Here is a 14,656-nt window from a genome sequence, read left to right on the forward strand (position 1 = left end):
CTCCGGATTTATACTTAATCGAGAATCATTAGGATAACTCGGTCGGGCTGTTCGCGCCACGGATCCTCTGCGAAGAAACCTAGCTCAGCTGGACACGGTACTGGAGTCGGCGTGGCCCAACATCCCTCTCGGCAGCTTCGAGTTCCTCACCGACTGTGTTCCTGCACGTTTCTCAGCGGATCACGCTGCCGAAGGTGGCTATTTAGGCCGTGACAGAAGCTTACATTAATGCCACTGGACAGTGAAGTTCAAATATGGGTTTATTCGATGAATGTAAGTCACGGAGCTGTCTGTTGTTTGGTATGAAATATGTGTAATTTACAAACATGTGTGTCAAATATATTGTCCATTCTAGAGATAGTACAGCTTGAAATATTCGTTTTGGGTTACTGAATCCTCACTAAGTTTTCTATCCTCTACCAACTGTATAATTTTGCCCGTAAGCATTTTAGGTACTCCATATTATCAGTCCGAAGAAGAAAATAGTGGCAGTTGTAACACCGCAAATACAGAACCCATAATGACCACCCTTTTGTTGCAAAAGAAATAGCAATATTAGTCATCCTGACAGTGAAGGTAGCCCCTGACAACAAAATTTACACTCTTGTCAGTTTGATTAACAGGGATGTTATATAAATAGTTATGATTGCCATAAAGAAAGGACCGGATGAAAGAATACCATGTGATACAAAAAGAAAGAATTCAAAAATTATTGTTTACGAAGGTTAAAGCCCAGACCATAAATCGACCAAAGATAACGTTTATCCTAGAAGAGAGTTGTATCCGCATCGAGCTGTAAGTTCGCTGTGACTACACTGTAACTCGGCAAAGGAGATGTTAACTTCACTTCTCTGTTGTACTTGGGCAGCAGTAGTTTGCATGTTAAGAGCTACTAGATTTTTTTAAAAACAGATCTGAAGCTTACAGTTTTACGATAAAGCCTGGAAGTATCAGTGAAAAGTCGGATTAAAGTAGAATCATCTTTACCGTCTGGACAAATAACGGGATTTTGATGAATGTGACATAGAAGTGAATCGTGTGATTACTGATTTGTGATGGGATTTAGCCTTCGTGATACTTAATAGTCACGAACTTCAAACACAGGAAGGGACTGATCGCTGACATAAACTCGATTATTAGACTTGAGTAGGCTACAACTAAACGCAATCACGAAGAAATTACAATTTCGCCGTATTGTCAGAAGTTAACGTCAAAGTCAAAATTACTGATGTTAACGGATATAGTTCCCTAAATGACATATCGGTGTGTGTGCTCAGCGTAGGGACAGACAATAATTAAGAAGAACAATAAACCTTAATCTAACTTTAACTCTCCGTGTCACCCAAATCATTTCATGGACATTTAAAGTGTATTCCTGAAATTAACTGATTACTCTGATAACATAATAGTGTCAAGTGAATTAGTGATAACTTAAATATGAACAGCAATAACTGTACACCATAATTGCGACGCATTCTGAACATTGTTCAAGGGTATGTTATCTCTGGAGTTACGTCGTTCAGTTGTTGAATACGCAACATAGTGACACCTAGACGAGGGAATAATATTTAACTTAACATCCTCGCAAAATTCACAATGTGGCCTCGGCTTGGGTGATGGAATAATGATTCAAGACACTAAATTTTAATGTTTGAGTAACCATTCTCAAACCGCGTATGAGAACTATAGTCAGCAAGTTCGCGTAAACTGAAGAGTCTGTCGCGAACACGCAAGGGAGTTTTGGATCAATGGAGGCATCGCGTTGTCGAGTGGTGCAGTCGCTGCATTTATAAGTGAAGAAGATCGACAGACAACGAACACAACTGCTTTCATTACAAGCAAGGGTGGCGCAAACTCTCCAGCGTGCTGCTCCACCGAGACAGTGATATCATTTTCGAAATACAGTATCTGAAAATAACCAAACCACGCGAGGAGTTTTTTCTAATAGTTACAGATTGGCGTTGTCGTGATCGACGGGCGCCGTTCCACGTCATCTCAACTGGGACACCAATCACCATCGAGCCGAGAGAGAACAGCGCCACACAGCGCATACGGAGAAGTGATAACAGAATGTAAGACGGTGTTCTGTAGTTCACGGGAGGGATGCAGCCTTGAACTACACTTTAAAATTAAGGTGCCAGATTACACGTGCGGACGAAAATCTATGACTGAGAAGGCGTTAGATTTCTATGAAAACATGAAATATCTAAATTAAAGTGGCCAGTTTTTTTGTTTAGGCAAGAAATGGATTCGCGTACGTCACACCGCAAGTAAATATTGGCAGAACGACAATGTGCGAGAAAGGTTGTTTATCAGAAATGTGGATCATTATTTAATCTTTCTATTCATTTAGTATATGACATCGTTCCCCTTGTAAGAATAGCAAAGTTGGCTTTATAGCTCTCCCTGAAACATAAAAAGGGCCAGCGGATTAAGGTGGCTGCAACGTAGAGTGAAGTCTGATGGCATTGTTGGATGGAAGACCCTGACGTGTATCCTCGTCAGTACAAAATGTTTCGAGACTGGATTTAAAGAAATAGACAAACGTTATGATGATTTCAATGTGTCAGGTGTTCTACTGAGTCGCCCCTCCTCCCCTCCTCCCAGCTGAATACAAGGCACAAAACTTTCATACAGCCATGTGAAACCGACAGAACGGTCGTTATTATGGATGATATTCAACTCACGCGTCACATTGGCTTTAGCGTCGTTTATATTGTCAAAGCATTGTCCCTTCTTGGGTACCTCTGCAGCTTGTCGTTCTGTGGTAGGTTCTTACTCAAAACATCAAGTCTCGTCTCCCGCAACGATTTATTTTCGGAAAGTAACTGACGGCGTTACGCATTTCACCCACGTCGCAGCAGACTAGTCATTTATCTTCGTAGGAATGCTACAGGAATGTTGGGAGTTTTCATGTTAAAACGAAGTGAAAGTGTCGAACTGAATCAATACAATTATTAAAAATACTGGTAAATTTCGTGGAGGAGTAGTATTTAGTTTCGCAAGGAATGTTTTGTGTGAAGCTCTCCACGAGGTAATGAAAGTTCATAAGCCAAAGCCTTGTAAAGGATAACTGATTAAAGTTCCTGTTTGAAGCGATAATTTCCAATTCTTATGAAAATCATTCCACGAGACATTAATGTCATAGTGAAACACTGGTTACAGCAGTTCAAAGGCCTGCATCAATCATACATGCGTCACACCTTTGTAACTGATGTTTTGTGTATCTATTGTTTCTTTCTCTACGTGTTCTGATTGACGCTAAAAGTGGCATACGACAAATGTGTTAGTAGACAGAACAGTTTCAGAATTTCCCTTTTTGGTTAGTCGGTGTAATGATGATTACATTTTGAAAGTCAGTGTAAAGCTCAATAATTAAAATTTTGAAACATCTGTGCGCTTGAAAGTATTATTTGCAAAAACTGCATTAAGCTATCACAGATTCAGGGCCGCCATACGTAACTCATGTTCTACGCAGTGAAAAAGCTTGTATACATTCCATGAAAGCAAAAAGTGTTAGCTTAGCGTAGCTTGGTAACTATATCATAATTGCTGAGCGTCAGTGATAAAGTTTATTTGCAAAAACTGCATTAAGCTATCACAGATTCAGGGCCGCCATACGTAACTCATGTTCTACGCAGTGAAAAAGCTTGTACACATTCCATGAAAGCAAAAAGTGTTAGCTTAGCGTAGCTTGGCAACTATATCATAATTGCTGAGCGTCAGTGATAAAGTTTCAGAACCACCACATAACAATATTATCTGTACTTTTCCCATGTCAAGTGCCACAGTGTAATTAGCATTATTCTTTAAACACTAAAGCAGGCAGTGTACGTTAGTGTGAGATAACTTATTTCCACTATACTTAACCAGATAGCAGCTTCACTTATGACTGATTACTTTGCTAACACATACCAGTTTTTCCTGTTGTTTTTCGTATCCAGTTTCCAAACAAATTTCCCAGTGAAGCGGAGTTTAAGTAAGTAATTATTTTGCTTTGTTAGTTGTACACTTACTTGAAATTACTTTTGCCTAGAGCGACCGCATTCATTTACATGACCACAGCTATACTTTTCAGATATAACACTTTTGGTTCGATTTCCGCTAGAACAACTTCCGCATCCTTTCAATACGTAACCCTTCAGATGACGAATTAATAGTCCGACTACTTTCCATTAATACACGACCACGGCCAACCTTAAATCCTGCCAAAAGTGTAGCATTTTAGGATGGAACTGCCTAGAGTGTTATAAGTCGAGATCTGCGGGACTAGATTTGCACACTCTTTTCTCTTTTTGCAAACATTCTCTACAATGTTTTGAAGCCTTGATGTAGAGAAGTTGGTCCATTGTTATTCGTGGCGCAACAACGTTTACACGCTACGGTCGCAAGTCCTCTAACTGTCTGCTCACAATTGACTATCGGTAAGTACATCTGTTGTTTACAGTTGTTAGTTCAACCTGCCGGCTGCTGTGGCCAAGCTGTTCTAGGCGATTCAGTCCGGAACCGCGCGACCGCTACGGTCGCAGGTTCAAATCCTGCCTCAGGCATGGATGTGTGTGATGTCCCTAGGTTAGTTAGGTTTAAGTAGTTCTAAGTTACAGGGGACGGATGACCTCAGATGTTAAGTCCCATAGTGCTCAGAGCCATTTGAACCATTTTGAACCAGTTCAGCCTGTCACCGTAGTTGCTGCGCTGGCGTCTGTTGCATGTCAGGAACGAAATAAGTCTGTGATCTTTTTAGACGGACAGTGTAGGTTAAGATTAATCGGAAAGCTTTCCTTTTTGCGGGCAGGTTGGCAGCCTTCCTTCTGAAAATGAGTGTTGTGAGGTACGTGTACGAGCTGAGAACTTGATGGTTACGTGTGGAGTGATTGTTCTATTGCCGGCCGGAGTGGCCGTGCGGTTCTGGGCGCTACAGTCTGGAGCCGAGCGACCGCTACGGTCGCAGGTTCGAATCGTGCCTCGGGCATGCATGTGTGTGATGTCCTTAGGTTAGTTAGGTTAAATTAGTTCTAAGTTCTAGGCGACTGATGAACTCAGAAGTTAAGTCGCATAGTGCTCAGAGCCATTTGAACAATTTGATTGTGCTATCGACACCAGTGAGAGAGCGTGGAATGGGTGAAAACTGGTGTCGGCACATACCGTACTCGTCTCGAACAGCGCCATGGAATCCGTCAGACTCGTCCCTGTACGGCGAACGGCTGAAATTAATAGTGTGACACGCCTTCTTTCCTTGAGACTTCGGTTGGGAATTTAGCGCAGGATGTGGGTGTAGCCTGATTTGTTAGCATGTGTTGGTATCGGTAAAGCAGAATATCCTATAGAAAAGGAAAGGCGGGCAGAAGTCTAAGAGAGAGAGAGAGGACACCATGTGATGTTGGGACTGCACAAACCAACTTCCGTGATGTCGACATCAGGCATTCCGCGAGCGGTTGCGGACGGCCGCGACGAATAGTGAAGCGCTCTTGGGCAGCGTGTTTACACTGAGAATGTTGGACTGCTGTTCTTTTGAAGGCTTATTTACCCAGAGGCGTCAGCTTTTTGTGCAGAGTGGTTAGATGAGCTGTAGTCGAAGTCATTCACCTTGGGTCAAAATTAGTTGGCACGCTGAGACTGGAATCAATGTGTTTGCCTGCGATTTGCAGTTCAGCGGCGTGTGGTTTTTGAAAGCGAAAGAGGAAATCAGTTGTAGTTGAAAGCCTTGAGTCATTATGGGATGCGAATTCAACTTGAAGAGCAGGAAGCTTGCTGGTCAACATTGGTAGAGATCCGGATTCGCGAGCAAAATCTGGTTTGACTGCATTTTACTGTCTCTGCAGAAAATTTTAAATCAGATGAATAGATTTTCGAGGCGCTATTCCAACCTGACACAGAAATCCTGGAACATAGTTCCCTCTTAGTTTTACACATAGAAGACTTTTATTTTTATTTTACTTTATTTTACTTTTTGGCAAATTTCATCCGGGGCATAAGAGCAGCTCATTGGCTAAATGGTCAGCCATTTTTGGATGAACATATTACCATATTACACAGTATGAGATATACGAGGGCAGTTCAATAAGTAATGCAACACATATTTTTTCTGAAACAGGGGTTGTTTTATTCAGCATTGAAATACATCAGGTTATTCCCCAATCTTTTAGCTACACAACACTATTTTTCAACGTAATCTCCATTCAATGCTACGGCCTTACGCCACCTTGAAATGAGGGCCTGTATGCCTGCACGGTACCATTCCACTAGTCGATGTCGGAGCCAACGTCGTACTGCATCAATAACTTCTTCATCATCCGCGTAGTGCCTCCCACGGATTGCGTCCTTCATTGAGCCAAACACATGGAAATCCGACGGTGCGAGATCGGGGCTGTAGGTTGCATGAGGAAGAACAGTCCACTGAAGTTTTGTGAGCTCCTCTCGGGTGCGAAGACTTATGTGAGGTCTTGCGTTGTCATGAAGAAGGAGAAGTTCGTTCAGATTTTTGTGCCTACGAACACGCTGAAGTCGTTTCTTCAATTTCGGAAGAGTAGCACAATACACTTCAGAGTTGATCGTTTGACCATGGGGAAGGACATCGAACAGAATAACCCCTTCAGCGTCCCAGAAGACTGTAACCTTGACTTTACCGGCTGAGGGTATGGCTTTAAACTTTTTCTTGGTAGGGGAGTGGGTGTGGCGCCACTCCATTGATTGCCGTTTTGTTTCAGGTTCGAAGTGATGAACCCATGTTTCATCGCCTGTAACAATCTTTGACAAGAAATTGTCACCCTCAGCCACATGACGAGCAAGCAATTCCGCACAGATGGTTCTCCTTTGCTCTTTATGGTGTTCGGTTAGACAACGAGGGACCCAGCGGGAACAAACCTTTGAATATCCCAACTGGTGAACAATTGTGACAGCACTACCAACAGAGATGTCAAGTTGAGCACTGAGTTGTTTGATGGTGATCCGTCGATCATCTCGAACGAGTGTGTTCGCACGCTCCGCCATTGCAGGAGTCACAGCTGTGCACGGCCGGCCCGCACGCGGGAGATCAGACAGTCTTGCTTGACCTTGCGGCGATGATGACACACGCTTTGCCCAACGACTCACCGTGCTTTTGTCCACTGCCAGATCACCGTAGACATTCTGCAAGCGCCTATGAATATCTGAGATTCCCTGGTTTTCCGCCAAAAGAAACTCGATCACTGCCCGTTGTTTGCAACGCACATCCGTTACAGACGCCATTTTAACAGCTCCGTACAGCGCTGCCACCTGTCGGAAGTCAATGAAACTATACGAGACGAAGCGGGAATGTTTGAAAATATTCCACAAGAAATTTCCGGTTTTTTCAACCAAAATTGGCCGAGAAAAAAAATGTGTTGCATTACTTATTGAACTGCCCTCGTACAATCACCGTTTTTCTGATTCTGTCCAGCATCTATACAACACGTAGATAGTAATGATACATTTATGACTCAAATCCATGCCCGAAGTGCCATTCGCAACCGCGACCTTTGTTTTACAAAGTAATGCCTCCATCGCGATACGACCCAAATCGCCAACATGCGAGGATATTCCTTCTTCAGGACACAGTGGAGTACTCTGATCAAAGTATTACTGTTGTGTTGCTTTGAGGAGAAATTTTTTTCATAGAATGTTCAAGAAACTGGAACTCATTTGAAACGGTGTGAAATCGAAGTAGAAGTTTGAGGAGTTACGTCAATTTCCTTCATATGTTTAGCTGATCAGAAACAACATGATGAAATTTGATCACACATGAATTCGGTAAAGATGACGATTTCTGTATTTAGTTACATTTGATTCGGATGTGAAATTACTAATAACAGAGAGATCTTCAGGGACACGAAGAAAATAGGAGATAGAATGGATAGTCAGAATTCAGTTACTGATTTTTTTCAACAGAAAGACTTGCAATGTTATGAACATGTTAAAAGAAAGCGTGAAGAAGCACTTCCAAAATGTGCAATGGATATGAAATAGAAGAAAATAAAAAGGGATGACTGCCTAACACTGGGAAACAGGAATTATTTATATCACCGAGAGACACATTGTGTTCCTGAGGAGTTACGGTGCATATGAAAAAACAGAGAAGAAGTGTTAAAGAAACTATGTTAACATAGGTATTAGTAGAATGTACACTGTACATTTATGTTGCAGGTCAATAAATCTGTTAATAAGATAATTATGTAACATTTCATGATAAAACTTCCCGCCTGTGCTACAGAATTACAAATTTAAGCTACGAGCTTGCTGGACAGGAGATATTAAGGTCGTCTTCATGCGGCTGCACGTGTCAGTTTGTTTTCTGTTTTCACTGCTGTTTATTGCACTGTAAAAGAAAAGTAGGCAAGTGTTTGCGAAGTGTACAATAACGTCACGCACGTAAATCTTGCTGTCGGAGTGCCTCATTTGACTTCTAATAACTTGGCACGTAGATTACTACCATTCTGCGCCTGCAGTGGCAATGTAGAATGGAAAAAATGGAAATGAGCGTTTGGCGTCGTTGGCCGGGAGGCCCCTTGCGGGGCAGGTCCGGCCGCCTTGGTGCAGGTCTTATTACATTCGACGCCACACTGGGCGACCTGCGCTCCGGATGGGGATGAGATGATGATGAAGACAACACAACACCCAGTCCCTGAGCGGAGAAAATCCCCGACCCAGCCGGAAATCGGACCCAGGCCCGGAGGACGGCAATCTGTCACGCTGACCACTCAGCTATCGGGGCGGACTATGTAGAATGATTCGCGTTAAATTAAAAATTGGATAAAGGAATTTAATACGTATCGTACTTTTACAGCATCGTCGACACAATTATTTAAAAGCACATTACAGGCTAAACGACTGTACGGAGATCATGCTGCATATCAGCACTACTGTCTCAAAGAAAACTTTATATATCCGGGCAAATGTTGAAAATCCTCGCAGCACAGTTTCGCTTTTCTGAAACTGTTGTAGACTAGAATAACCATTTAGGAAGGTGTATTCTCTGCTTTTGTGGGATAATACTCCGCGAGTACACTGTTAATGGATACTGAGTTACGAGTGATAATGGTGGGACAATTAATACGTGACCGTGTGACATTGATTTAATTGCCAGAATAGGAGATAGACCGTTAGATTAAGGTTGAAAGTCTTTTAAGTGCTATGCTGCGAGTAGAACTTCAATTTTCTTGATGTCATGTGCTTGCGAAGTATCCTACCCCTGTAGGAAAGTGTAAGTTCTATGTACTGACTTGGCAGACAATCCTAAGAAGCTTTGGTCATGTCCAAGCGGTAGGTGGATCAAAATAAAATGTCCAGACACTCTGTGACCAAAATGGTACTGTAACAGAGGATGACAGACTAAAGGCTGAAATACTAAATGTCTTTTTCCAAAGCTGTTTCACAGAGGAAGACTGCACTGTAGTTCCTTCTCTAGATTGTCGCACAGATGACAAAATGGTAGATATCGAAATAGACGACAGAGGGATAGAGAAACAATTAAAATCGCTCAAAAGAGGAAAGGCCGCTGGACCTGATGGGATACCAGTTCGATTTTACACAGAGTACGCGAATGAACTTGCCCCCCTTCTTGCAGCGGTGTACCGTAGGTCTCTAGAAGAGCATAGCGTTCCAAAGGGTTGGAAAAGGGCACAGGTCATCCCCGTTTTCAAGAAGGGAAGTCGAACAGATGTGCAGAACTGTAGACCGATATCTCTAACGTCGGTCAGTTGTAGAATTTTGGAACACGTATTATGTTCGAGTTTAATGACTTTTCTGGAGACTAGAAATCTACTCTGTAGGAATCAGCATGGGTTTCGAAAAAGACGATCGTGTGAAACCCAGCTCGCGCTATTCGTCCACGAGACACAGAGGGCCATAGACACGGGTTCACAGGTAGATGCCGTGTTTCTTGACTTCCGCAAGGCGTTCAATACGGTTCCCCACAGTCGTTTAATGAACAGAGTAAGAGCATATGGACTATCAGACCAATTGTGTTATTGGATTGAAGAGTTCCTAGATAACAGAACGCAGCATGTCGTTCTCAATGGAGAGAAGTCTTCCGAAGCGAGAGTGATATCAGGTGTGCCGCAGGGGAGTGTCGTAGGACCGTTGCTATTCACAAATTACATAAATGAGCTTGTGGATGACATCGGAAGTTCACTGAGGCTTTTTTCGGATGATGCTGTTGTATATCGAGAGGTTGTAACAATGGAAAATTGTACTGAAATGCAAGAGGATCTATAGCGAATTGACGCATGGTGCAGGGAATGGCAATTGAATCTCAATGTAGACAAGTGTAATGTGCTGCAAATACATAGAAAGGAAGATCCCTTATCATTTAGCTACAATGTAGCAGGTCAGCAACTGGAGGCAATTAATTCATAAATTATCTGGGAGTACGCATTAGGAGTGATTTAAAATGGAATGATCATATAAAGTTGATCGTCGGTAAAGCAGATGCCAGACTGAGATTCACTGGAAGAATCCTAAGGAAATGCATCTGAAAACAAAGGAAGTAGGTTACAGTACGCTTGTTCGCCCACTGCTTGAATACTGCTCAGCAGTGCGGGATCCGTACCAGGTAGGGTTGATAGAAGAGATGGAGAAGATCCAACGGAGAGCAGCGCGCTTCGTCACAGGATCATTTAGTAATCGCTAAAGCGTTACGGAGATGATAAACTCCAGTGGAAGACTCTGCAGGAGAGACGCTCAGTAGCTCGGTACGGGCTTTTGTTAAAGTTTCGAGACCATACCTTCACCGAGGAGTCAAGCAGTATATTGCTCCCTCCTACGTACATCTCGTGAAGAGACCATGAGGATAAAATCAGAGAGATTAGAGCCCACACAGAGGCATACCAACAATCCTTCTTTCCACGAACAATACGAGACTGGAATAGAAGGGGGAACCGATAGAGGTACTCAAGGTACACTCCGCCACACACCGTGAGGTGGCTTGCGGAGTATGGATGTAGATGTAGATGTAGAATGTACAATACTTTAGCTATAATACTACAACGTTTCCGATCCCGATGTGAGTCTTCATACACCTCCTATAGCCATGCTTTCTTATCTGCTGAAAACAGCTGGAAAAGAAGTGCGGGACGCACGTACGCCTTTGACAAACAATCACCTCGAATATGTTTGTGTTTCAACCCGCTACGTGCTATGTGGTGAAGAAACGAGTGCTGCTTACTGTTTTGACTTACTTGGGTGTTGTCGTGCAGTTCAACAGCTCAAGGTTCCCGCGACCGTGAGCTCAACGTCGGAACAGATGTCTTGCATACTGAAGTCGTAATGTATGGAGAGCTTTTCTTCCTATCGTTGGCGTTTGTCCCGTGTCGGCACGAGGTCCGCTTTGCCGCTTGCGGCATGACTGCCAACTCTTGAGAAGGACGGTACGTTAGACGTTACAATCGCTAAAGAGGGATTCTTTTATAACGCGTGGAAAGAATGAACACCTATATCTTTCTGTACGAGCTCTGATTTCCCTTATTTTATCGTGGTGATCGTTCCTCCCAATGTAGGTTGGTGTCAACACAAAATTTTCGCATTCGGAGGAGAAGGTTGGTGATTGGAATTTAGTGAGAAGATTCCGTCGCAACGAAAAACTCCTTTCTTTTAACGATTTCCAGCCCGAATCCTGTATCATTTCTGTGACACTCTCTCCCATATTTCGCGATAACACAAAACGTGCTGGAGTTGCAATGTTTTGAGCAGAAAACTGGCCGTGTTCTTGTTGAAGGTAAGAGAATTCGCAGCTTTGCAAGTGATAGGTATATCAGAACTGAAAAAATACCTTCTATCGCCTTTCGACAATCTGTGAAGCAGTTTTGTGAAGTATTTTTCATGAACACTCTTTCACCGTATCACACAGCCATAGGCCCGTTTTGTATTCGCCTGGAGGGGCGTAAAGTAACAGACGCTTCTGTAAATTTTGGACAGTACAAAGTCAGATCTCAATTAACTAGAGTGATTAGAACTTTATTAGGGATGAAAAGTGTTCAAATACTTATCTTGCTATCCTGCTTTAGATGTTAACTGGTCTCCCTAAATCTCTTGAGCTGAACATTGGGTTTGCTCCTTAAAAACCTCTCCTTGCACGCTCGTAATGCCCTCAACCTTGAGGCAAAGAAATGCAGACTATGTTTTAGCATCCCTTCGACAAAGAGATTATTGGAGACAGCTGAAAGAAAAACAGCTCTCGGTCACTAATTTTTAACAAATTAACCTGGTTTCAACACTGTGAGGACTGTCTTCTTCAGAGTTTAAAACGAAAAATGGTCTATATTCTATAACAGGGTCACAGAATAATGACTAAAATTCTGTGACCATGTTGTAGAATGTAGACCATTCTTTGTTTTAAATTCTGAAGAAGACACTCCGAGCAGTGTTGAAACCAAGTTAATTTGTTAAAAATTAGTGACCGAGGTCCATTTTTCTTTCAGTTGTAACTATTCACGGTCTCTGAACGTGAAACCATGTACAAAATTTTGCTATTGAAGACAGATTTGACAATGCTGATGAAGGGAAACCACTGGGTCGTGCTGAAGGGACCGTCCTGTCATCTGTCGTACAAACTACAGAGGACGTAAATCTAGATGGTCAACAAGAACTAGAAACCAACTCTTCTCGAATGGTAATCCAGTCTGTAAACCACTGCGAAACCTCAGATGGCACTCAAAATTTCGGCTGCTATGCGTGTAGATTCTGTTGACGGCAAATTAAAATGCTGTGTTGCACATTGTCCAGTCACATTAAGGTGACCATCTGTCAGAAGCCTGAATAATCACCTTTTGCATCGCAGACCGCTGCGAGACGATGCAGCAAGAAAGTCAGTGAGATTCTGGAAGGTATCGACAGGTATGTGGAACCAAGCCACCTCTAGTGCCGTGTTCAGCTGCGCTAGGCGGTTGTGGATCTATGGTACAAAGCCCGATCGAGATGGTCCCACAGATTCTCGACTGGGTTTTAATCCGTAGAGTCTGAGGACCAGGACAGTACGGTAAACTCATCCTGTTGCTCTTCTAACCATGTACGTACACTCCGAGCTGTGTGGCACGTTGCAGCTTTCTCCTCCGAATGTGAAAATATTTTGTTGACACCGACCTACATAGGGTGGAACGATCATCACGATAAAATAAGGGAAATCAGAGCTCGTATGGAAAGATGTAGGTTTTCATTCTTTCCGCGCGCTATACGAGATTGGAATAATAGAGAATTGTGAAGGTAGTTGGATGAACGCTCTGCCAGGTACTTAAATGTGATTTGCAGAGTATCCATATAGATGTAGATGTAGAATTTTGCTGTTAATATTTATTGAGTAACGCTATGGTCGCAGTGGAATTTGAATGTGAAGTGATCATCTAGAATTATCCATAGTTTCACTACCGTTTTGTATTATTCCATAACTGACGATACATTTTAGGAACCGTTATCTAAGTTTTTATAGCAAATGAAGAAATACCGCCTAAATCAACTGTTTATTTTTCTTTTTCTTTTTTATTAACGGCTACCAGTTTCGATCTGCCCTACAGATCATATCTAGGTCTAAGTTGGAAAAAAGGCGACGAAATAGGAATTACAAAAGTGTTGCACTTTTCATTTTATTTTACGCGTTTCTTCCAGTTGCTACTTAGACATAAAGACGATCTGTAGGGCAAATCTAAATCGGAATTATGATCCATTTCATTTAGTAGTGTTTAGTATTATTGTGGATAATTCTGAGATTTGATATGCTTAAAGTCAGTACATTATTTTAAATAGATGTACGTAATTTGAACTGCAGATCACCACGTTCTGATTGTTGCTGTAATCCAGTTTCGACCTTATATTCTTTCATTTCCGTCACAGAGGAAAATTTCTAGTCTCAGACGTACTTACTGTGGGCGAGAGAAACTGTGGTGGTGAAAATTTCCTCCGCCCACGGGGTTCGAACTGTCCACCTCTGGATCGACGGTTGGCACAAACTTGAGTTTGTAGTCTCGTCTATTTCGGAACAGTAGAATTAGGAAGGTAAGCGACTCAGGAAAAAAGATAACGTGAAAGACAGAAGCTTTCGACAGGTTTAACAGCGAAGTCTTTCCGACTAATATTCTGCTCATTTCTCCAATCAGCCCTACTGAAGTCGCAATAGTATTGTAGGGCAGAATGGAACATGTACGTCACGGAACACCTAGATGGACAGCTGCTACAAATCAGTAAAATCTCAGAAATTACCTCTTTTAGGCGTTAATGTGAATATTTTCGAAAATATCTTTTTCTCATCGTCGTCATCTTTATCCTATACGTCAAGCACTGCGGCCTTTGATCCGTTCCATTTCCTTCAAAATGCTCACGCCATCTGTTCATTGGTCTCCCTGAAGATCTTTTCCCTCTTGTTTTATACTGTTTTATGGCTTTAATCATTCTTGTATCTGGCACGGGCTGTATGATCTTTCCATTTTAACTGATATCGTTTTATTATGTGGATTATATTTTGCATATTCAGTTCAGATGTCATCATTTCTCTTTTTATCCATCAAAGCACACTGAAGTGACAAGTTATGGGATAGCGATATGCTCATATACAGACGGCTGTAGTATCGCATACACGAGGTTTAAAAGCTCAGTGCATGGGCGAAGCTGTCATTTCTACCAAGGTAATCCATGTGGGGTGCGCAACGGAAATCAA

The sequence above is a fragment of the Schistocerca americana genome, chromosome 1 (genome assembly GCF_021461395.2).
Source record: "Schistocerca americana isolate TAMUIC-IGC-003095 chromosome 1, iqSchAmer2.1, whole genome shotgun sequence".
Lineage (NCBI taxonomy): Eukaryota > Metazoa > Arthropoda > Insecta > Orthoptera > Acrididae > Schistocerca > Schistocerca americana.